This window comes from Mya arenaria, chromosome 16, assembly GCF_026914265.1.
Source record: "Mya arenaria isolate MELC-2E11 chromosome 16, ASM2691426v1".
Taxonomy (NCBI): Eukaryota; Metazoa; Mollusca; class Bivalvia; order Myida; family Myidae; genus Mya; species Mya arenaria.
This window is the reverse complement of record NC_069137.1, coordinates 27,855,422-27,881,796: the sequence shown is the minus strand read 5'-3', so window position 1 is coordinate 27,881,796 and position 26,375 is coordinate 27,855,422. Positions and strand designations below refer to the sequence as shown.

The 26,375-nt window shown below is 33.6% G+C and overlaps 1 long non-coding RNA gene across 4 annotated transcripts; it reads right to left on the bottom strand.

Annotated features, from left to right (window-relative positions):
- Positions 1-1,866: 1,866 nt before the first annotated feature.
- On the bottom strand, positions 1,867-21,710 carry LOC128222129 (uncharacterized). 4 transcript variants are annotated; one of them, XR_008259078.1, is made up of 8 exons: positions 21,628-21,710; positions 21,003-21,124; positions 20,609-20,746; positions 20,259-20,360; positions 19,900-20,031; positions 17,893-19,721; positions 16,453-16,567; positions 1,867-2,266 (listed from the first exon to the last, which is right to left on the bottom strand). It is a non-coding gene; the product is annotated as an uncharacterized LOC128222129 (long non-coding RNA). The 4 variants fall into 4 exon arrangements; XR_008259077.1 differs by lacking the exon at positions 1,867-2,266 and adding an exon at positions 14,515-14,642; XR_008259080.1 differs by lacking the exon at positions 1,867-2,266 and adding an exon at positions 14,515-14,642 and having other exon boundaries at positions 16,453-16,564.
- Between the last annotated feature and the right edge of the window lie 4,665 nt (positions 21,711-26,375).

Here is a 26,375-nt window from a genome sequence, read left to right as displayed (position 1 = left end):
AATGGCATTAAATGGTAATGTTTCTTGATGATGGATGGGGTACTAACAAGAGTCGTGATTTAGCTACTCGTGATGCATTGTTTGTGAAAGATAGTCTTAATCAGGCTGGGCTTATCATAAATGAGGAAAAGTCCGTATGAGTACCGGTACAAAACCTAGAATGGATTGGTTTGGTGTGGAACAGTATTGATAGGTTCATCAGCATTCCTGGACGTAGAATGATGATTTCAAAATGTCACTTTGAGAACTTTTAGATTATTTTCGTTTTGTTACTGCTAGCAAAGTGTACTGGGAAAGTTATTTCAATGATGCCGGTAATTGGTAATATTGCACGTCTTATGTCTAGGTGTATGTAAATACAAATTTGTTCAAGGAATAGTTGGGACTGCCCATTCACATTAAAAATAGACATTCTGTGTATATCCGAAATAAGAGTCTGGCTTGAACATGTAGACAATTTAAATTACAGATCTTTAAGCAAAAGTTCTGCTGTAGATACGCTGGAAGTTTTTTCTGATGCTAGTAGTTTCGCATGTGGTGCTCACATTGTTAACATGTCAGGTTTTGTATTTCATTGCATGTGGTCTCAAGATGACGCAGAAAAAAGTTCAACTTTTCGGGAAATGAAAGCTGTATATTTAGCATTGAGAGTTTAAGGGCATATTTTAGCAAACCATCAAGTGAAGTGGTTCTCCGATTCTCAAGTTTGTGGTCATGTTATTAAGGTTGGTAGCTCCATTTTAGAGTTACAGGAATTAGCTCTAAAGGTGTTTAAACTATTTGTTCAAAACAAGATTAACCTTGATATTCAGTGGGTTCCCAGGGATTTGAACCATGTTGCTGATGATATTAGTAAGTACAGGAATACGGATGAATGGGAGGTTAATCCTCAGTTCTTCAGTTATAGGAATAGGATATGGGGATCATTCACAGTTGACAGATTTGCTAATTATAGTAATAGGAAAATACGCAGATTTAATTCAAAATTTTATGATTTTAAAAATGAGGCAGTTGATTCGTTTACACATAACTGGGCCAGTGAGAATAATTGGCTGGTTCCACCAATTTATCTAGTCAATAGAGCTGTTTTTCATCTATTAGCTTGTTCTGCTCACGGAACGTTAGTTGTTCCTAAGTGGTCTAGTGCGGCATTTTGGCCAATGTTGTTTGAAGCGAATTTGCCAAAAGAGAGATTTTGTCCTGGAGGTCTTGGAGTTCGATAAGGGACAATCAATCTTTGATAGTATGGGTGATTGTTTTTTCAATTCTAGGCGTTTCAATAGTAAAGTTCTAGCTATCCGTTTATAATTGTGTTATTCCAATGCATATTTTTGGCTTCATACGTAAGCCCTTTTTAGGCAGGAATTCGTTTGTTTTGTTTTCAAAATAACTCGGTCTGTTTGTTAATTTGTGTCTCGTGTGTTATCACGATTATGTATTATGAAAAGAAAATGTATTAATTCAGTACATAAAACTATAAATATCAGTAGTATTAAAACATATAAGAAAGATAATTGGAACAATACGGTATTTCATTGTATGTGGGTTGTTGCCCCTATTTAATAGTTTTAAAAGAGTTCTTATTACACAATGTCGGTATCGGATCCTTACAATTTACAATTGATCAAAATTTGCGAATATGACTTTTATTTGGTCTGTTGTATCGGAATGTCATGGTTTTTTCTTTAGTCGGTCTGTTGAACCGGAGTGTCAATTTGTACCTGTTACAAATGAAGTCGTGTACTGTACACGAAGAGTATTAGAAAGATGTGTTTTAATTATTATTTTTTCAATTTATTTTATTTATAATATGTGTAAAGAATGCTTTAGTTTTTAAGCACTAAATTTGCTAATAATATCTTATATTGCACATTTGACAGATGCATTCAAGGTTGGATTATGGAGGAATTTTCACAAAGAATCTCTGCCCGATGATCTTAAAACACATCATGATAAAATGCAAACGCTAGTGAAACTTTCGAAATCGGACAACACTTTCAAACAATACAACTGTTAATTTAAATCGTTATGCATATGGTGTACAAATTATGAATTTCAACCGCTTCCAGCTTCCGATTATCATGTAGCGCTTTTTCTGTCATCCATGAAGGGCTCTTCACCGTCAGCATCAACAGTAAATGCTATTATTTACAGTATTTCGTGGACGCATAAGGTTTCGGGGTTTACTGATCCTTGCTCTTCTAATTTAGTGAGTTTCACTAAAATGGCCTGTTGCGAGTTTCTGGGAGACTGGTTCAACAAAAATCTGAAATGATTTGCTAAAACTTACTGCTCATTTTGGAGGTACAAAAAACTTGTTGGATTTAAGATTTATTAGTATGTGTCTACTAGTTTTTCAGGTTTTTTGAGATTTGGCGAACTTTCGCATTTAAAAAGATCTGATGTAAAGATTCTGTGTCATTGTGCAGAAATCTTTATTTCTTCTAGTAAAACAGATCAGCGCAAAGCTGGAGAAAAGGTTTTTATTGTCAGAACAGGCAGATATTCTTGTCAAGTTTATTTCCTTGAGAAATATCTCACTGAAGCTGAGATTAATGAAAATTCAGGTGATAATATTTATCGTAATATCAGATACTCTCGTAAATTGAACAAACATATTCTATGTTCGGGCAAACCAATTTCCTACAATAGAGCTAGGGAAATTTAAGTTACCAATCTAAAAGTTGTTGGCATTGATAGTAAACAATATGGTCTTCATTCCTTTCGTTCGGGCGGAGCTACCGCGACTGTTGTAAATGGCGTGCCCGATAGAATGCTTAAAAAACACGGACGACAGTGCTAAGCACAGATATGTAGAAATCAAAATGAGTGTACCGAAGGCATTTAAATATTTTACGATGTCTCTGAATAGTATCGTTTTGTTTTGTTTGTATTTTTCCTTTCATAACTTTTAAAATTTACATCTTATAGTTATATAAATATTGTTTATCTTTACAGTTAGGATGAAATATGATTTATCAGCGTGATAGATGTCTTACACTAGTTTGCTTTTACTAATGTTGTTACATTAGCTACAGTCGGAGATGTTTTGTTATATATTACGCTTTAAAATATAAAGCTAACGAGCAGTAATAACATTTAAATAGAACAGTGGAATATTAAATGAATATATGTTTCAGATGACATACTAAATATAATTATTTATCTGTATGAATATGAAAATATATTTCTCTGTCATGATATTTGACTATTTGTAGTTTAACTTTTATCAACTGTAAAAAAATATGAATTTGTTTAAAACATGAACAAGAAGATTCCCGTTCTTTTTCATTCGATTAAAGTATCCCGTCTGTGGCACACCTACATTGTCTTCTTTTTATATTATTATCCTTTAGGTAAATAATAAATTATTTATGTTTGGCATGTAATGTATTGAAATGGAAAACATAAATGTATTTATTATATCTGCGGTATAGGATTATAAGAGTACTATTTAGTATATATTTGGTTACTCGTGCGTAAATAAGTAGTTTTCCTCGTGCTTCTATAGTATTGAATTGGTCATTCGACGCTCAGACGGGATAGTATAAACTTCTTTCAAATTGTCAAATTTTCATTTACTATGGATGTTTATACCTAGAATATATGTTGCGTACAATATCTTTGAATACTGTCTCATGCATATGTATCTTTCCAGTTTGGTAATTTTCTGTTACTATGGCAGTGCAAGTGATGTTGAGTCTGAGAGTGGGTGCAGCAGTGGTTCCGGACACTATGACTGCTCTTTAGCAGTGTTTTTTTTACTATTTGATTTGTGTATAAAAACATTGAAGCCAGATGTATTTTGCTGGCGCATTTTTTTTTTCTTGGAACCATTTGCTTTGAATGTGAGTGTATTTCTGATTAAAGAATCCCGTTTGTGATGAAACACCACCTATCCCGTTCATGTACACTGCATTCATATGCGCTGTGTATTTCTACGTTATTAACGTCTTCACCACAGTTGTAGTATCGTTGAAGACAGATCGTTTTTATTTTGCACCAGAGCTTAGAAATTAACATTCGGATGAGTTTGAAATAGTTCGTGTAATATATAAATATAATACAATGTTGCTTTGGAAATATTTGGGTATAACACTTTGAAATATCTAAAATCTTCGTCCGACATAGTTCTATCTGCCCACAGCAAAGTTTCTTCAGAACGCACAAGACAGCTCACAGTAGTTTTCCATTGGTGTCTTAATGGCATTTGTTCAGGGTGTATTAAAGCATGGTTAATAAAGTTATAAAGTCCGAAGGCACATATAATTCCCCTCTTGGACGTACTGGAAGTATCGTCCTATAATATATTTTACTAGTACATTTAGAGTCAAGACATAGAAGTAGATGTAAAAACACGAATTCCTGATTATAACCGACGAATATAACTTGTTAAGTCCCAGCACGGACACCCACATATCAGATCTAGTTGAAAAGTGAAATCCTTGAAATTTCTTAACAATAAAGTGTTGGAGTCGATTGATTGTAGTAATGTAACTAGCTGTTATGTTATTCCACAATTCGCTACAATATAACAAATGGTATAACAAATGGTTTTGACATACAGGTCAGCAGATACTAGTGGCTTTCAACCATATGGAAGGACCCCTTGAGTGGTCATTACGTATAATGCATTTTAGCTTTCTGACATCTCGTTTCTTTTGTAGGTTTACATTTCATGTTGGAAATTTGCTTAACACCCAGGTGAGTTGCCGAATGAGTCTGTGTGATAATATTGTTTCCAAACATAATCGTGACATAAGGAAGTTAACGTTTCTTGCTGAAAACAATTATTTCAGATGTGTTCACATTGATATCGATTCTCCATGACTGGCAGTATGTATATACGATGCCCATCATTCGCTGTAGGTTGAGGGTTGATAATGCTATTAAAGCTATGCCGTCTGTTTATGAAGGGTTGCCGGCCTTTGTTGATTGTACGGTGCAGCTATAGTTACTGTTGTCTAGATCTTTTAGTAGTTGGTCCATGTATAGTAAATAATAAAACGTGGATAGAACGCCTCCTTGGCGGACTGATTTCCGTATAGTAATGCTCTTTGAGGCATTACCGTTTATTTTCACTAAACATTTTAAGTCACGATATCAAGAAATAAATGTGTTCGTAATGCTTTTCGAACTAAGCCAAATCGTCCCATCTTAAGAAAGAAGCCTTCGTGCCATATAGAGTCAAAACCAGCCTTTTGGTCGAGCATGCCTACGAATACGTTGCTGTTATGTTTTATTTGTTGATAGATAGTTTCCTGCAGGTTGAACACCGTCGTAACACAACTTAGTTTTTTGCGAAATCATTGCTCAAGATGAATGAGTGAGTTCACAAAAAAGTCATGGACTTTAAAACTTGTAAATTCTAGAATTCAAATTCTGAAATGAAAGGTAAAATATGTTTTCTCGAATGTTTTGATTTTTATTTCGCTTTTTATTTCTGCGTATTCTGCCTTCAGGATTTCGACAAAGCGGTGCAAATATCGCATACTTTATCGTTGTCTCTCAAAAGGATTTTATGAGTATCGCTCATTCTTAAAACGACGCGTCTGTTCATACATATATTCATATCGATTTCATTCACCATCTCTTATGGATACTGCCATGTCACATTTATTAAAACGTAGTTCAGACAAATTTAATATCCTCGTTCCTTCTCTTCAACAATTTACAATATCAATGTATTACACAAGAGACATAGGTATCTTCTACACTTAGTTCGTGACTTCTACTCTTCTTTCATTATGGCGACTGCACAGTTTTTTCGTCAGTTGCATGTTGCAAAGAAGAAGAAAACTTTACAAGGATGCAGATGACCATACAAAAGATTTGTCACAAAGTTTGGAGATAATTCTTTGTAAATACCATTGGTCCCGGTGTTAGTATTTACAATGTTCTAGCAACCAACATAACGTATATAACAAGAGGACGTGATCGAAGGCTCTATGAGAAACGCTATTTTCCATTGGATGCCAACAACCAGCCAATGACTTCAAATCTTCAAGATTGGGATCTACAAATGCTTTCATTTATCTTGAAAAATGCTTCAATTTTTCACAAGCTGAAACTTCATTAGAGCAAAGAGATATTATCTTATCCATCTAGAAAAAGCTGAGGTGGCTGACACAGCGTTTAGATCTGCTGTAAATGGATTCTTTCAACGGATGTTTAGCTTCTTAGGAAATTCAAAGTTCGAAGAAATAAAGAAGATTTGGAAACAGTCAACAATCTATTGTCAGAGCGTTGGGTAGACTTTTACAAAGCCAATCAAAGGGAAAACGTTGAAGCTTTAAAACGTTTTGAGATTTTGCAACAGGAATTGAACAATTTACATTCAGGTATTTATTAAAACAGTTTTTTGGGGGAAGAAGATTTCTATATAATAGCTCGTATTTAATGGATACTGTTTAGCTAGTAAAGTTATCATCAAAACTATACGACTTCTTTTTTGAAGTTAACACACTGGGCTATTATAAACTGTGAAATTTAAATTGATTTTGTGCAAACGGAGCGAAATTTAAGTGTTTCTATTTTCTATCAAATCAAGAACACTCAGAACACAAACACATTACCGAGACAAATACCAAAACACTGAAAAAGATTTTGGATGTATTGCGGGAAAAAACATTTACGTCTTCCAGATAATGCAAGAGACAAATTGGACTTACCAGCTATTTTTTGTATTAATTATATGCTTTCATGTGATTGTAGTGATTTGTCACTGAATTAAAAATAATATCTTCCGTTTTACATTTATTTTTGGTATAACAATTTGATTGTCTCTTTCTTCAATTATTGTTTCATTTACCCAAAACTCGAAAATTTACCTAACATTTTCAGTAAAAATATCAATATCTTATTTAAATACTGTAAACGCAAAAGTTGAAACACCTGCTTAACAAAATTTCACAAGTTAAAGTTACTTCAGAAGACGATAAAGCAAGCAACGAATTAAGTAATCATTATTCAAATAAAACATTACATTTTGTCACCATTTGGAGCGCCATATCTCTTTAGACTATAAACCAAAGTTTGTGTCGTTTGATATTAATTGTGGTTTTAGTTAAGTAAATTGTGTTAATGCGTACTAACTTGAAAACTAAACAACCTTTCTGTTAGAGAACGCCAAACAACCACTGAACGAGTGACACTGATGTTTGTCGATTTTCACCACTCCCCACCCCATCTTGTTTTATTGTATACTGTTGATATGAAAGCACATTCAAATTCAAAGACTGAATTCTTCCTTGATATGTAAGTAAAATATCTACTGCATGGTCTATCATTGCATAGAAGGTGCATTCAATATTGTATGCCAATGATGCTCATTTATAATGATATTCAATAGGAGGTTATATAGTGCAACCCTACTTGTATTTTAGTCGAAACGCGTTAGCTCGATATTCAACGGACCGGCCAACAATGTTCGAACCTTGCAAATATCGAGCCAAGCGGAAATTCTTTCTCAATGTATATTTTTATTTAAAACGTTAAATGAAGATATGTTTGTTATGTTCCTACGTTATTTCCAACAGAGAATAGTTATTGTATTTATTGGATATATTTCCTGTACCTCATCTACTGTTCAATCAATATGACATATTCGATACTATGACAGTACACCATGATTCTTTTTGGTAATTAATTTACACAATAAAAAATAGCGATAAACACTTGTGCTTCGACGTGTAGCTACCTGTGCACTTTTAGTATATGAAAAACTACAGAAACAAGTATTAGAATGCTCAACACCGCTCAATGACAAAGGGAAAAAGCAGAAACAAAGAACAACGACACAAGGAATGGTCAGCATAATGTAAAAAATGTGGGTATAAACTAATTTGTTTGCACAATCTCACACTTATCACAACAATCCCGAAAGTTAAAACATAAATGTTAAATCGATAACAAATTATACTGAAAATAATACGTACACCCAAAAGTTTTTTTTATGATAAGGGATCCCAACTCTACCTGCAGAAGAAAGAAATACGCTTCAAAGTTCCTAATGCAAACTTTATACCTTAAAAGTCGTTTGGGAAAACTTTCTATACACGGGTACTGGTAGTTTAATTGACGCTCTCATGAAATATTTTGTTCGCAATATTGCATATGGCATGTGCTTACACAAGCTCGGGAAACAGGCTAAAGGGAACATGTTGAATGACTTCAAAATGATACACATTCATATTTCTTTATATATGTCACTTTAAATAAAAACACATTTCGGTGATTACTTGACTGACCTTTGCATGCCTGGGCTTGTATTCAATACTGGTCTTAATTCGATCTAAGAACAATGTAGCTAATCGGATAACTTGTTATAAGTCACTGACCAATAGAGTGAATGAAGTCCATAATGTATTACCATGAAATTAACTTAAGTCGAATAATTTTTGCCGCCTCCCCATGTCTACTTGCAAATCCCCAAAAATACAACTCTAACTCATATATATAATAAATGATTCGTTCAATAAAAAGAGAGAAATTCTTTAGTTCTTCCAAATACAGATATTCAGATTCTATGAATTATAGTATGCAGTCGTAATCGTTAAAGGCCTTGGTACTTTAATGCATTTTGCTTAGTCCTGTGTTGCGTGACTACAGTGTTTGTAAAGGATTATAAAATACAGCATGGCTCCAATGAAGGTTAAGTTCATCGTTAAATCATTCGAAATTTCAAAAAAGCAAACATTTGATTTGAAGTTACTTGTTGATTCAGCTTTTAAGTAGCTGTTAACATATCTCGGTATCGCTGAAAGCAGATATACATGTACATGTTGTTTTTATAAGTTTTATTTTACCTTGGTGTAAATCATTCGAAAAAAAGAAGATTTTTTTTTTTTAAAATACGTGAATGTTCGCATACCTTTTTAACTATTAATTGAAGCATTACTCAGACTATGAAAATAATATATACTTTGCATTTAGAATTGACCTGTTATATTAAAGTTAAATAGCATGTTAACGACAATACACATTTTCTGCCTGTCTGTCTGTCCTGAGTAATAGGTTTGAGCTGATCTCATAATCATAAATTTGAGAAAAAATAACAAGTAAGCCATTTTGAAAAACAAATATTCTGCATTTTGTTTGATTAGACTGAATATTCCGCTTAAAATAATATGCAGGACCGCATCAGGCAGCTGACTTTCGAATTAAATATTTCACCGGTGATGAACAAAAAAAGTCACGTGACCACTAATGCAAACGCAAGTAGTATTTTGGCTTGATTGATCCTCAATCCAGGTAGGTTCTTATCGATATTTTTGTTATATGCAAGAGTTCGTTAAAGTGACATAGCGCAAAAAAGAATACATTGTTTTGTCTTTCGATCGGTGTATTGGTCACCATTCAGGTTCGCATAGTTTCCAAGAACACTATGATACAAATAGTGTCCAGGAATGCAAACGCACGTAGCTAGTGTGAAGATGTCATAGCTTTAGACAAAAAGCCACATTGCTTTCAAATGTATTCCTTTTAATTGCTCGATAATGTTTTTTATTTGTTTTATGAATATTTTGTGCAATGCAATTTGTACAAAAATGTATTTTCTGAAGAATTTCAAATTTGGCAAACGCACTTTGGCATTTTCATGAGGCAAACGTACGTAGTCTACCTAAAATGGCAAACGCACGTAGGCATCTTATTATAAGGAGTTAACGTATTTGTCGCTAGCCTTTAAAACTGAGTTTTTTTATTTCTTCTATTTCTTATATCCATTACTATTGCGGTCAGATTTTTGAATTTATATATTATTATTATTATTATTATTATTATTATTATTATTATTATAGTGCTTACGGTCATACGCATTAGGGAAAGTGAAACGCTTTATGTAGTTTTACTAAGGTATCATCAGACATATTTTTGATGAAAATGCCTTTACAGATGATATTCTTTTAACAAACTACAAATTGTGTAATATATATTGCGAAATAAATCAAGTGACGCTTAATTAACGAATGCCATTGTCTGTTTCAGTAATGTCATTTGTTTACTGCGTTTGTGGGAATGCGTTGAAAACGGCATCGGAGCTGAAATTGCATGAGCGACGACATGACGATGTAGGAACATTTACATGCTGTCAGAAACATTTTAAACCACGGAGAGTATGGCGCGGCATATGTAAGTTTATAATATAATAACATTTTTGTTTAATATTATTATAGTACTATTCTATAATTAAGCAAATATCTACCAGTCACAAGCTTAGGCATTTTTATTAAAGGTTAACAAAATATTGCAATTACAAGTATTTTAAATTCAATCACAAATAGAGATACTTTTTAATGGCATATATATATTTATTCAGATGTACCACACATGGATCCGATAAGCAGTTCTTGTGCCCGAAATGCATGCCGGAGTTCACCACACAGACGGACCTGAACAGGCATTGGCGAGGAGAAGATTGCACGACACGTTACACGTGCGACATGTGTGGAATTTCAATGAAGGGGAAAATAGACCTGAAGACTCATAGAGACGGCCACACTGACGAGAAATCATACCAGTGCGCTGAATTTGGGAACTGTTATCGGCACAGAAGTAGCCTGTGCAAGTACAAAGCATTAAACACACCAAATAAAACATCACATTTTAGATTATGAGTATATTCCATGGCCGAGAGTGCAAGGTTCATCCCAACCCGAGCGTAGGTGTTTTGCAGAAACGAGGTTTACCGAATTTCCGCAGAACACCCTGCGCGAGGATTGGAATGAACCTATCTTACGGCTATGGTAGATGCGTTTTCCCCCACATCAGTTAAAAGTAAAATCTTTTTCGCTAGAAATGCTTTGTGCGTAGTGAAAATAGTGTGCGTATAAATATGTAATAATTCGTGGTAGTCATAGATATGCACGCAGCGATTCAAAGTATGTAAATAATTAAAAAAAATAGTTCTGAATAGAGGACGACTTTATTTCTTGAATGGAGCGCGAAATCTTTTCTATAGTGTCATTTGAAGCGAAAAATAATAATATTGCTTTTTTAAAATTGCCACGAGACAAGGTTTCCATGATGCTACAGACGACAGTCGTCAACAAGGGAGATAATTGTGTGTTTACAATAAAAAAAATTGAGTTCCATACGATTACTTGTTTGATCTTTATTTTATCTGATTATCTGTGATCGCTTTTATTGTCAATCATTTATTCAATCTATATGTTCTTATATATTTTTGACATTTAAAAAAAACTACTTTCACACTCAAATTAATGTTTGGAAATAGTTCCAAAGGCTGGTAACTAATGACAGAAAGCCTCACTTTCAATTCCAAAGTAAAATTGGAGGGATTTTTAAAATATCAGCAACATAAATTTGCTCATTGAAAAAGCACGGCCAAACGCCAACATGTAAATGGCCGCCGAATATGGTTATGTACTCTCACGTGCAGTCCTTATTAGGTATGGGGTTTGTAAATTTCAGGTTTCCTGATTGCAAGTGACATAACTAGCATGTTTAAAGGTTGTGATACTGGGTTCATCTCCATGTGTTGGCTTCATCGCACCTGTCGTGAGCCACTTTTGGTCGCGGTGGAACACTTAAATGTTAAACTCATCAAACTAAACTGGTATGCCAGATATGTGTTAATCGAGTCTGTCGTAGAGGCTATAAGAGGGTCAATAATTGTGTGTTTGGGTAGGTGTTGTGCATTTATTTGTTTTCCTTTCTTATTATTTTAAACAGGCCCGGGAGGAAATGATGCAGAACCAGCCGGCCAGCCCGCAGCCAAGCTGCCCACCTGTACTTGGTGTATACCAACATGCCAACATGAGGTAATTTGTTAGTACTTCAGAATTATATAATGGAAAATTGTATCCAAACTGAAGCATTAGGTGAGTATGTTTGGTCATATAAGCTCATTGATACTCTTTTTTACATTAATAAATGAATTTCTTTCTTGCTGTTATTTTAAGCAAACATTACATTAATAGCAAATTCTATAAGCCATAAAACAAAACTTACTACACAGATGATGCAAAATAATGTTTTATTTAATGTGCATATGATTTTCAGCTTATGGACAAGAAAAACATCTACTACAACAATCACAGCATGAGATCCCTTTTTTAAAGAAATATTGATACCTTTCATTAATTCATTAATTCATATTATTACACCTCACGTGACGTGCCCATGTTAATTTCTCATATACCTATCATGGGCAATTTCTTACTGTCACACTGACAGTACCGTTTTGACCGGTTGACATTATTACTGTCACATAGCACGCGTGTCTTAAAATAGGCATTTTTTTGGTTTCCCAAGTCTGAGGTGGTTAGCGCTTATAAAAATGTGTTGTTAATCTGGTTACAACCGGTGTTTGCATTATTTCTGAACGTCATTTGCAATAAAATGACAGTAATAATGTAAACAAACAATAATTACAGAATAAATTGATTAAATTTGAAAGTTGGGTAGTGGTAAAAATCTTATATATGTATATTTTCGGTATAATAAAATAAATATTGCATGGCTTTCAGTGTTACAGCACATATTGTCAACATTCGGGTAAATACTGTTACCCGAGGCGAAGCCTCACTATCAATCATTATCAATCATTCATATATATTTATTCATTTATTCATTTTATACATTGAAAAACTTGACATTTCTCAAGGCAAAAAGAAACAAAAAGTGAGACGGTTTCATTAAGATTAGAACCTTTTCCCTTCATGCAAAAACACTAATGTTTTGTTCATTTCTATAGCCAGCCTGGTTGCTGAAGCAACGGAGGTATTTTCAAGGACAAGAACCAGTGCTGGTCAAAATGTGGTCTTGTATGGAATTTCAAACCGGCTCTCGGCAAGGATTTCCGAGAAAGGAATACCGTCTCCAAATAAGAAGAAATTCTAAGCATGTCTGGTTTCAAGGCTTTCAAAATGCATCTGGATACTCAGTTAGTTGAGATTAACCTTTGAGTTGTTAATAACTGATTGCAAAATGTCCAAAATACTATGTATTTCATAAATTTTGTCCTGAATATTTTTGAATTCATGAACTTTTCTGCATATTTATCACATTTATGACTACATAAAAGGTTGTGTATGCCTTGCATGAGTGTTTACAGGCATTTGTCATATTTGAACAGTAGTAGCAGATAGTTTTATTCTGTTCAAAACATTGCTTTTGTGTCTTGCTTGCAGATTATGAGTAGTGTAAAAAGAGGAGTTCCGCGGCCAGCTTTGGCGGTTTAGCGCGCTTTGCGACCATGTTGGGCGGTTTCCCGCGCTTTAGCGTCCATTTTGACGGTTTCCGGCTGTTTAGCGCGCTTTAGCGGCCATTTTTGATGGGGTCTTCATTAATTGACAGTATTCATTTCAATATAAGGATATGATACCCTATGAAAAATGACCTATTGTTTTTTATAACCACTCATTCGTATAAGTAGTTGATAGTTGATAATGTAAACTATTGTTTGAAATCCAAGACAAAGGGATATTGTTTATTAGTAAATCGTTAGTAGCATAAAACCCGACCACATATTAACATTATTGCAGCCACTATTTTACGCTAATATGAGTTATAATTTGACACCATAAGACTCAGGAGAATGTTAAATTCCTTTTGGGATAAGAATAGAGCTATTCTGCCATGGATAATTGATTTTGAAGCAATTTCCATATACGAATGGCTGCAAGATAGGCATAGACATATGACAGATTTATTAAGAAGTACAGATTTTCAAACCATAGTTGATGAGTACAATAGTCGTGGTGAATGGCAAAACCAGTGTAAATTTATACCATATTTATTAACATTTTCTCAAATTAAAGACACTGAAGACTATATTCCCAGACAATAAAACAGATATCTGTTTTACAGTACCAATCATTGTTTGTGTAGCTTTCAGTCGATGCATACTATTAACGATCAACGCAACGACTGTAAAGTGTACTTGCGATCTGTCAGTACTTAAAAAATCGTAAGTGTTAAAAAATACAAAATGACTCAAGCCCAGATACGTTTATCTAACGAGTTGCAGCAGGCATATTTGAGAGGTTTTGGTTTTGAAAATGTCTCCTGGTCACCAATAAGAAGAGAAATTACATGCACATTTTGTGATAAATTTGTCATAGTTGTGAAAGAGAGACAGCGACGCATTAAAATAATATTAAAAAAGGGTCACGTCACAAAAGGCTTCAATTACCATTTGATATTTTTGAAACTCTCTATGAAATGAAGAAAAGTGTTCAGTTGTTGGCTTCATTCTTACACGGTCAGTCGAAATGATAACTTCCAAACCATTAGAGTGTGAATATAGTTCTCCTAGTATGATATTTTACCAAGACAGACTTAAAACGTTCGACATGTGGTCACCTCAGATAGAACCAAACAAGTTCCAATCATCTTCAGCAGGATTTTATTATACTGGTAGAAATGACACAGAAGAGTATTTTTCTTGCGGTTTGCGATAACATCAGTGGCAGAAAAGAGACGTGTCGTTTTTAGAACATAAAACACATTCTCCAAGTTGTTTATTTTTGAACATAATTGGACATAATAAAAAACGACATTTCATGGCAGCATAAGGACACCCGATTCTCACCCCTAAATGAATCATCTCAAGCACCATGGACATTAACCGAGCCTCCAGCGGGTTTTCAATATGGCGATACCCCGGGGTGTCAGATCTGAGAATTAAAATTCAAATTCAAATTTCCGTTACAATATGTAGCTACAAAAGACATACAACATAGCATGAACATTTAGTACTTTACTGACTTTCGTTGCGGACGTATCATAGCAGAAATACTTAAACATGGCTTGTAGTAAACTATCTCAAGATATTAAGGAAGTTGAACAGTGTATGTCCGTGAAGGTTGACCTGAATGCTACGGGCCCTACAGAGATTCGTCAACCAAATTCGGAGACTACCAGTGTCACGCTAATGAATTCGTACTTTGACTTTGTATATGCAAAGCACTCTGTGAGGTTATGGGTATTGTGACTAGGCAGCTTGTTATGGTTGCCAGATGGATCTCCTATCTAAAAAAGATCACGATTGTATCATGGATACAGACCCTGATGACGATGAACACAAAATAGGCCTTTACTTCAGCGACATGCTAAATGCAGTTAATGAAAGGAGTATACAACAAAGTTGGGGAGATATTTAAGGAATGAATTGCGGGGTTGATGTCATTATCGGGGTATGAACGCAATTGGGTTGGTCAATGTGTGTGTAACTGTAAACCAGGTGAAAAAGCGAACTCAAACGAGAAGGTAGAAAAACGCCTGAAATCTCATTTTTTATACATCAACCAATCTACCAAGCGTTAAGTATTTAATCAAAAAGGTAAAACAACACAAAGAGACACCGAAAAAAGGACAAAAAACTACTAAAATAAATGTTTTAAAAAGGCACCAAAAACCTTGAAAAAGACACCATAAAAACTTGAAAAACTAAAAAAAAACTTTAAAAAAGGTGCTTAAATAGTGAACAGAAAAACATCAAGTCCTTTCATAACCCAGGACGTATTCACTAATAACTTCGCACATGACGGATGTAGTGAGGAGTACCAAACAAACTATTACTGTTTGATTTTTTCTCACACCCAAGTTGCAGTTAATGGTGTGTATAGTTCAACCAAAAGCCCGCTCCGTGTAAATAAATGTATTAATAGTTCTAAACAGCGTCACCCTTCCAACCGGATCATAACACAGGGAGATACTAGCGCTCTCCCTGCTAAAAGGCTTCTCTGCCCTAAGCCTCTCTCTCGACTAGCAGTCAAACCGACCATTATATACCACACCGCACTAGACCGGTTATGCAAGAACCAGACGGGTTATGCAATCTAAGTACTTACCCTGTCCCTGGGGTGTGGTATCAGTAACACTATGTAATATGTTACAGTATTATCAGGAGATTCGACCATTGTCACAGGTGTCTGATGATACACCTATCGAGTTCCAAATAAGTGGACAAAATTTAATGAACTATCTTGATATGCGAGGAACACAATTATGTGTGAAATTGAAAGTGACAAATCAAGATGGTAGTGATATAACAAATGATAAATTTATTCTTACAGGCATTATTTTCAGCTACTGAAGTCTCATTACAGAACAAAGCTGTAATTCTTCAAATTACAATCCATAAACTGCAATGATTCAGACCTTGTTACACAGTGGCCATGATGCTACCCATTCTCAATCATTATATCAATTATATATTAAAGATGATAATGACAAAAATGGAGCAGATATTACGGACGCCAGTGGTTCTAATAATGATCTACTTTTGGAATCAAAATACATTACAGGATATAAGATTCTAGAGCTTCAAGGACCAATATATTACAGTATATTTACTATTAAAAGATATTTACTTAATAATGGTGGATGTCAAATTGAAAATATATAAAAGCTCTCCAGCATTTTGTTTGTCGGCAGGGGATGCATCTCCTGACTACAGAATAAAGATTATAGACATATACTTACTAGCAAAAAAGGTGAGAGTAAATCCAGCTCTCATCGTTACCCACGCTGAGTTGTTGAAAAACAGCACAGCTAAATATCCATTCGATAGAGTAGAGTGCCAATCCCAGCCTCGCTGCTGGAAGTACAATGTTTACATATATTATTTGTTTCAAGGACAAAAACGAAACAGAGTAATTGTAGCATTTGAAAAATCAAAGGCTTTCTCTGGAGATTATAAATCGAATCTATTTCATTTCTTAAACTGTAACATTTAAAGCATATTTTGATATGCGGATGCTGTTTCTGTGTTGGACAACCCATTAAAATTAAATTTTAATGCATCTGAAGGGCTATATTTTATGAGAGCCTAAACAAACATGTTTTAACAAATGGTTAATGGAACAAAAACTCTGGGTTGGATATAAGCAGAGAGGACTTTGCCAATACATCAACACTTTTTTCGTTTCAGTTAGAACCAAAATTTCCAGATGATAATACATTTCTCTCTCTTGTAAAAACAGGCAATGTGCGTTTAGAAGCTCAGTTTAAGTTGTATTGTACATAGTTACTCTCCTGTTTTCTTTTCCAAATCAATTCACAAAGAGATAATTTCAGAATGAATACATCTAAAACTCAGTGTTGTATAGAATGTCCCCGTTTGTAAAGAAAGTTTATACTAGGTGTTTATGCAGCAAATGAACTTCCTACAAAAATGAATATTCCATGTGGATTTATAGCAAATACAGATGATCATACAAAGCCAGGAAGACATTGGTGTGCCTTTTACTTCCCAAACCCTACCACTATAGAATATATTGATGGTTATGGAATGCCTGTCAACTACTTTAATGACTATTTCCTTTAATATACATCAAATTGTTCATCACTCATAACAAATTCAAAGCAATTGCAATGTTTGTAAAGTGATGTGTGTGGAATGTACTGTTTAATTTTCTTGATTCATAGATTGAATGGATAATTGTTTTATGATATTGTAAATATGGTAGTGGAAAATCTAACTTTCTTTTTGAATTTTTTAAAAGTGCAAATTCCATGTAAATGCTACTCCGCGAAAAAATATATACTGTTATTCAACTTATCAACCATTATACGACAGCATGAAAACAACTGTACAAAACAGAATTCTTTGAAGGTTTACCATCTTAATATGATATGGATCTTTGGCCTTACGACTCTGGACTTAAGATTTTGGTCATTGATGATTTAGTGCATTTACAATTTACAGTCACCACAAAAAAAACTGTATTTTTTGTGATACAAAATCTGTTTTCTTGAGGAAAGTATTTCCGAACTATAAGCCTGAATAGTCATTACTTTATATTGTTTAATATCCAGAGAGATCAACTTCAGATTCAAACACTTGTCCGACAAATGTTTCCTGATGATTCGAAATATTTTATGGATGCCTATAAAAAAGCAACACAAAAGAAATGCTCTTACTTAATAGTTGATGAAAGTCCACATTCAAACAAATTGTAAAACTAGCGCACCAACATATTTCCATCTCAGACGCTGACTGTTTTTCGATCTGAAAAAGAAAAACATGAGTGAAAAAATGGAAAAGGAAAAGTATTTTTAAAATTTCTTTTAAACACGAGTGTGACAAAAAATGTTGATGAAAACATTAACAACATCTCATGTGTAATTGTGGAAGTGGTTAACAATACTCTCATGGAAAACCTGAAAATATCAGCCAATATCAAAATGTCGTTGATAAGATATAGGAATGTCATTCGTAAGTTTGTAGTAAAAGGACTATCACAAAAGAAGAGAAAAGCTTTCCTCATTAAATATTTTAAGCAATTCATTTTAATAATACAACCTTGTGAGTCATGGCTCAAGAACTAGTGTTGATTCCAAAATCAAAATATGAGCATATGATGAAGGAATTTTAAAGAAGTGAGAATAATAAACATTTACATCAAGAAAAATTGGAACAGTCATCAATGCATAATCCAATGAAAATAAAGTTTGTAAAACGATCAAATATTGTTTTTGAAAAAGCATGGCCACATGAAGTATCAAAGTTTTAGTGATTACCTTACTTCAAAATATGCACATGAATATGAGGAATATCAGAGATAAAAAGGTTAAAAATGGATTTGGGTGTAATACTTGTGGAAAACCATTTAAGAACAATATGATCTGTTGGCAGTTTTTGCTAATGCAAATAAAAACATTCAAAACATTTCAGAAACAAGACTTCAATTTTATCCTATTAAATGGTATTTATCAGTGCAGGTCGAGTTAGTTGAAGATGGAGGCAGCACATCAACTCCACATTTTAGATCAAGGACTTATAGAAGTTTAAATTTAATAACATTTGATGAAGATAATTTACATGAAGCATTTCAAAAAATGTTTGAAAGTTCTAAAAAGTACATAAGAGAAAGCTCTGAGTGGGTTCTCAAAAAAGTATTAAATATAACTGTGCACACTGTGAACTATTCACAAGTGTCAGGGTCTAGTTTTGTTGAGTTACCAAAGCCTCTTATTCACAATCGAAGTTTACTAAACATAAGAAATCTTCACCAAAAGTGTTTTATATGGTGTTGTTTAGCATCCCTTTATCCTTTGGATTCTCCTCTGGTGAGTAATTATGAACCATTAAAATGAATTAAACACAAAAGATTTGCTGTTTCCAATGTCATTGAATCAAATAAGTCAATTTGAGAAGCAAAACCAGTTTTTGTCTTTAAATGTGTATAAAAAGGTTGCTCAGATACATTTTATCAGGCTGTGAAGTAACTAATTTTGACAAACAATATTATAAATGTCTTCAATTCAAGCATTTATAGGCTTAAACTGCCAGATTTTTTTAAGTTTGTATTAATAATTAATAATCATATAGTGGTCTCCATTATGGCAGAAGAGTTCTACCAACAAAAGACTGGGTGCAGCACCCTTCTATCACTCATTTGCTAAAACCACAGTTTATCACTCGAAATCACTGGTAGCCTTATTTCACATAAACATGTTTCTATTGAATAAATAATTGTCAATAAAAAATTGATACACGTTTTCATCAGCTCAGTAATGGATCATTCTCAAATCTTAGATTTAGTTTATGAAGATCACATATCAGTATATTGAAAAGTTTTTTCACTTAAGAGATCAGAGCCTGTTTGCATCAAGTCCTTTTAGTTGGATGCGTTCATGGTAATCTCCATGGAAAAGCCATTGTTGTGGGCTTGTCAATTTTAACTTCAATCTCACTGTCCTTGGCATGCTCTCTCATGAATTCACTCACTGGGTTGTCAGCGAAAGTTCTGCAAAATAATGTTCATATGTACAATACTTAGCGTTTGGAATAAATTATGCAAATTAACTTGAACATCAAAACTCACATCTGAATACAATGGAAATAATGTTTAAAATTGTTTTTGACTTCTGTTCATAGAATTACATACACAGGCAGTAATACTGCCTATAATACTTTTGTTATACCTGAAGTGATGATATTTCCTCAAGTTTGGAATGGACTTCAGGGGTCTCTTGGTGTACTCCAACCAGTCAAAGAATATAACCAGTTTGCCAAGGTCATCAATCAACAAAGGATGTGTGCTGCCTCCATTTGGTCTATATAAATAAACATGTTGTTTATATCATAATATTATACCTATTGTTTTAACACAAGCTTTCTTTTACATAATAAGGTATTATAACCAACTTCAGTGTTTAAATAAAGTACCAAACTTCAATATTTTTATATACAAAATCCTTTAATATGGCTTTAAATCAACATTTAAAGCACCAAATTTAAAAAAAAAAAACAAAAAAACAACAACAACATTCTTACAACTTACCTTCTACAGACAAAATCTCAGACTGGACAGAACTTTATGTCACCCGCTCCCATTTAAGTAAATACTATTTCTCTATGTAGCCCCTTCAGAATACATCAGACCCTTAAACATAGAATTACATACAATTTATTGAACTGATTGCCTTCAACCCATGAAATTCAGAGAAGTTAGAGAACAGATTTAAGCCAGAAATATATTTTTAAAAAACTAATGAATATATTTTGAGATTTTTGATTACTTGTATTGAAAAAATAATAAATGTTACATTGTTTTGTTATTCTAATGTTCTCATGTGTCAATATGCAGTGCATTTAAGTGATGTACTTCAACACTATTCTTGTCAATCATACTTAATGACTGCATTGTTTTTATTCCGCCCAACACAGTTATGCAGATTCTTCTCCATATGGATGATGTTGAAAATGAGGTACCACACCATTGACCACATAACAGCTAAACCCTTATCACTGAGATAAATATCTGTGAACCTGAAAAAAAAACAGCACTTTGAAATAGAAAAGATGTATATATATATATATGTATTTACACTATAATTTTATTTTCAAGTAAGAACTTTGAATAAAGGTGATATAAAGTATTTAAACAAGAGCGCTACAGAGCAAATTCGAGCGCTTTTCTGTTTTTCAGTGAATCTACCAAATATAAAGGTTTTCCATTTCCCCTATAATAATTTAGTCAGATGGCAAAACTGTATTAACCACTCAATTTATAAATACAATTTACCATATGATTTACAGAACACTTCAAAGCAGTGCCCTCTTGATGTGCCTTGTATGGGTAGAAGACCTGCTCAGCATAGTCAAAGCTGTAATGAATTGTTGTTCTATGTACAGCAGGTGCTTGACCTGAAATTTCACATTTGATCATAATGTTCTAAAAATATGTATTTACAGAAATACAAATCTTTAACTGTTTATAGTTGGTGTGATGCCCCGGCAGATCAACATGTACACAATATTGCATGCCAAAGAAAGTTCCTGGTAGTCTTTGAATGTCATGCATACTCAAAAAGCAGCTTGCAGCTACAGTCATTAATATTTGTCCTAAGCTGCAACTCAAAATTAATTCGTAAAATCCGTCAATAATTGTACTGATAGTTGGCTGCGGTGAGATGATGAAAAATTGCTTATGTCCTTTTTCAGTCATCATAATTATGCAAAAAGAAAATATCTGCTGGATTTTGTTTCTGTTTACATTTTCAATGTCAGCCTGTCAAATTTCACTTCCGCTTTCTTTTCCTTCGATCAATTTCCATCCATTTGACCGAATTTAGAATAAATTGCATTACATCAAAGATATACACATTTGTAAAATTATATGCTTAAACATTGAAAATAATTCTACTTACCTACAAATTCCAAATTTGATGTAAATGCCTTTGGTTCAGTTCGACCTACTTCCTCAGATTTGGGTTAAAAAATAGCACATGACAACAACGGGAGATAACACCGAAAATAATAAACAATACGAAAAGAAAGTGGTTAAAATACACTATTTCTATGAACATTACATTTTAAAGAATATATTTGATTGAACAATCTAGGGTGACAAAATGTTTAATGGTTGTTTTTACGATAAATACTTCGTTACTTCATTATTTTTTACGCTTCAATTTTGAGCACATTTTTCTCGAAATCGAGGCTATCGGTTTCGGGCCAAAAGTCTCATGACGCGTCACAAATATTAGACTTAAAATTTTGTTTAAAAATTGTGTGTTTTGGTATGTGATCTAAACTATATACCATAATACATGAACATACCCATTTTTTGTTTACAAACTGCATATTTTCAAAATAAACCTGTAAGAAAAGATTTACATGGTTTCGGGCTGGAAGCCACGACAGCTTTGACACTAGCGACATTCATTTGCTTGGTGTAGGTCTCGTTAAAATCCCATACTGTTGTGAATCATTATCAACCATATGCACAACAACTACACATCTGTGCCTACCAACCCTTACTCTTGGCTAAAACGGATATAAGTGCAGCATGTATAATTGATACATGTGCATTTGTCTTTAACGGTTGTAGTTTCTGCCGGTTGATAATCATAATTTGTTTCAGGCAGGAAAATGACTGAATATTACTAATTCAACAAATTGGGGTTATGAAGAATTCCAGCCTGCATTAATTACTATGTTGGATCATTGAGACGGATTTGACATCCATGTCTATCCACAAGGCAGTCACATCTGATAGAGATGATATGAGTATTTCATATAAAACATATTTGAGTTGGTATTTGTTGTTTTATAAACTCACTGTATTCAATAATCAAGTGGTGGTGGTGGTGGTGGTGGTGGTGATGATGATGATGATGATGATGATGATGATGATGATGATGATGATGATGATGAATTTTATTGATAAATTCAGTAATTTTCTTTATATATTATCTACATGTTTGTATCAGCTTGTTTTTTTTTTTTTTTTAAGTAATGTCGAGAAATATTAAACTATTTATATTTTATTTTGTATGGCAGTATTATTATCTATACTAATAAGTTAGAAAGGCTTTAAAGTTTTGTTGTTTTTTTTTTCTTTACAGTACTAAACATTCTAGATGGGTAAAGAACCCGAAGGGGCATGAAAACCAAATCAGCATTGACTCAGCATTGAGTAATTATCATCTGTGCACACACTACAAGTACAAACGCATGGGAACAGACCAAACTTCAAATGTTGAAGAGTGAAGACTTATTGTGAAAAATTCTAAATGTAAGAAAACCATTGACAAAATAAAACAAATAGACATCGATTACCCACAGAGACTGTTTACATGTTATAATATTAAAAAGACAAATTAGTTGAGAACTTTCACTCTGACATTTTTGGAGGGCCATTACCCCCTACTAAGTGTTCTTGTTTCTTTACTTATTTTAATTTGAAAGTACATTCATTGTTTTTAAATCTGAATTCTGAGTTTATATCATACGTAAAATTCATTTATTTGAATGATTACATTTTATGAATAAGTCCAATAAAGCTTTATCAATTTGTACAAGAAAAAGGTTGATTTTTAAGCTTTTTATTAGCTATAAAAATGTATGGTTACATGACATTATGTATATTTTCTTCAAAATTGACTGGTAAACTATCATATATTGTCTTTTAAATTGTTCATTAGACATCATAGAAAATATTTAAAATGATTTCAGCAGGTTGTCTTATAATTAATTATTTTTTATGAATTTATAAAACTGCTAAATATTTTCAAACATCGAAAATGATTTTTTTCCATGTGTATCAATAATGCTCTTCGATTGAACTTATGTTTTCTGTTAACTGAAGTTTATTTCACCATAAACTGTTGTGTTTATTTCATAATCTCTGATAATGTGAAAAAAAATCATATAGACAAAATATTTACTTGTCGCTCTTTGTAACCTATGGTGTTTGGGGTTGGGTGTAATGAAACTTAAATAACGTTTTTAATTCACGCTAAAAATCTTCAAAATTTGGATAAAAGTCCCATAGTGTACCATGATAATAACTATGTTGTCGGTGAAAGCTTTTATTAAAGTGTGTATTACTAATACCTTAATTCAGTTTAAATAATTATGGCCTTTAAGGACTTTTGTTTTCATATAGATTTCCTGTTTTATTGAGCTTTGTCAATTGTTTTGTTGTTTTGTATTATGTACAATTACTACTTCTATTTCCTAACTTAAAAAAATCGTCTCATTTGTCAAATTGAATTGTTACATATTTTATTTAAGTGAAAAAAACACACATGGATGCGGTTCGATGCACCGTAATAGGCTTGTTGGCCTTGACATTCCTTGTTTTTCAACATATAACAAATGCATAAACTATTAAACGGCGCCCTTTGATGCTTTGCATCAATGGTCTTTCTTGTACACTACTATTATGTGCCAATAACCTGCAATTAGCTGCGGCTTTTCCCCCCGGCAGTAGTCCTGCAATCTGAATCCAGGATATGCAGCTCTGAATCCAATATTTCAGAAGATGTTAGTCAACTCTGTAGTACTTGTTTGTGTGTAAATTATGCAAAAGAGTGAGTTTATGGCAATTCACTTATAAATAAACAACTTATAGACAATGATGAAGTGCTGTACTCTCACATTTATGCCAAATCTAGCCTGGAAAAAAAGATACTTAAAGTATGTTTTTAAAAAATTAGGCATAATAATGCTGTCTGTACATTTTCTACATCATGTAGCCACCTCACATATGAAAACACTAGCACGTGTCATGAATCTTTCAGTTTTGGTGGGGTTTTTTGCCATTTCCTTTGTTGCGCCATTTGTCCCGGAAGCAATCAGTATGGCATATAGTGGTGTTTAGACTGTCTATCAACACATGCTCACTAACCTTTTTTGTTAAACTGAACAGTTTTGTTACCTATGAATATAAGTGGAACAGAAAAGCATAAATTTGACAATGTCAAGCATTTCAGTTTGGTTGTATGTCATTTTTTGATATAAAACACTAAGCCGATAAAGTTGAAAAATCTTATTTTGCTTGGAAAAAAATCTTTTAGAGTAGGGAGGCCAATTTTGTGGTGAAGTTTTATAGACACCATTCAAAGTTTCAATGAAAGTTTTACTTGGTTAGATTATTCCAATGCATAAGGAAATAATGGTTCTTTAAAGGTTTGCGGCTTTTGATGGAAATGGAGATCCAGATGTGAATACAGAAAAAAGAGAGCTTGTGTTCAAGTATCATTTTTTAATTAAAGGTTAATGAAAGAAAAGAAACGGGTGGCCTTTTTGCGTAGAGCTTAGCATAATTTGACACTGTATCGCAAAAAATGAGTTTTCAGTGTAAAAATTGGAAAATAATTGCTGTGGAACTATGTGAATTGGTTGTTTGTAGCCTTATTCCGTCTTGACCTCTGGGTCAGTACTGAACTTTGTGAGACAAGGCATTGGTCAACCATACGTTTTCTTGTGATTCAATTTTGTGTCTTGGATTGTCCTACAGCAGCCAGTTACTTGTTTTTCAATTGGGACTGTTTAAAAGTGAAAAACCAGGTTAGTGTCTATATGAAACATATTGTGACGATAACTGTGGTCTCAGGCCATAAAGCCAACCGCATTCAACCGTGTCGAGTCATCGCGGTTCGCGGCGTTGCGAAGTGTAAATTTACGGTAATTAAGGTACCTGTCAACTCTCTTAAGGCTTTTTTTTATTCCCGTCCTATACATATTATTCTAGTCCGTTTTATTTAACTCATACAAACTCGACCCGTAATCTACAAATGTTGGTTCGTACTCAAAATGTACATTGATCCCTGAACATTATGCTTTGCATCTACAAAAAATATTGAGTCGCTATTGTCACCTTGTTCCAAAAAAATAATTTCGAATGCCCTCGTTAAACTTCTGTTATTATGAATAAATTCTTTATCGAGACAATTTATTTATTAAAAATACTTTAAAAACATTCAATATACCGGCGACATAATTATCAAGTTTCGGGGATGAGATTGTTTACCCTCGCAATCGAGTGAAATCAATTCTGCGACCACGGCTCAATTTACATGTTTTCTTTTGTATCACTTAACATATCTGAATATCGCGGTAAACCGCATCGCGGCGATATGCCGCGTGCATGTTATCGGAAGTCGTACGCAATAGCAGCATATAAATGCGGCGATGACACGTTCCGCCGTGTTGCTACCGCGGATTATGTCGCCGCGATTTTGACGCAATCTCCATTGCGGTGGCACGGCGTGGTTTGTAGTGTACGTTTTGACCTTTATTTCTTACCCCAAACCTTTAGGCGTTCCAAAGGCCTCTTCACGCCGATTTACAAAACAATCTATCGGTCCAACTTTTTTATTTTAAATTCAAAACAACATCACTTAAACGTAAAGGACAGATCATTTCCTTATTACTGGACCAATTGCAGTCAGGCTCTGTGTAAACATGTCCAAGACGTTCTATTAATTCATGAATTTAATTACTTTTGAGTTACCGAAATATTCATGGTTTGTCTTTGAATCGCCCATGTACCTTATTGATCGAGCAAAGTAAGGATTACCTCAATAAAAAGACGAGCTGATCTTTTAAATTATCAAATGCGGTTTTACGCTCCCGTATAGTGTGATTTGATCAAATTAGTTCATAT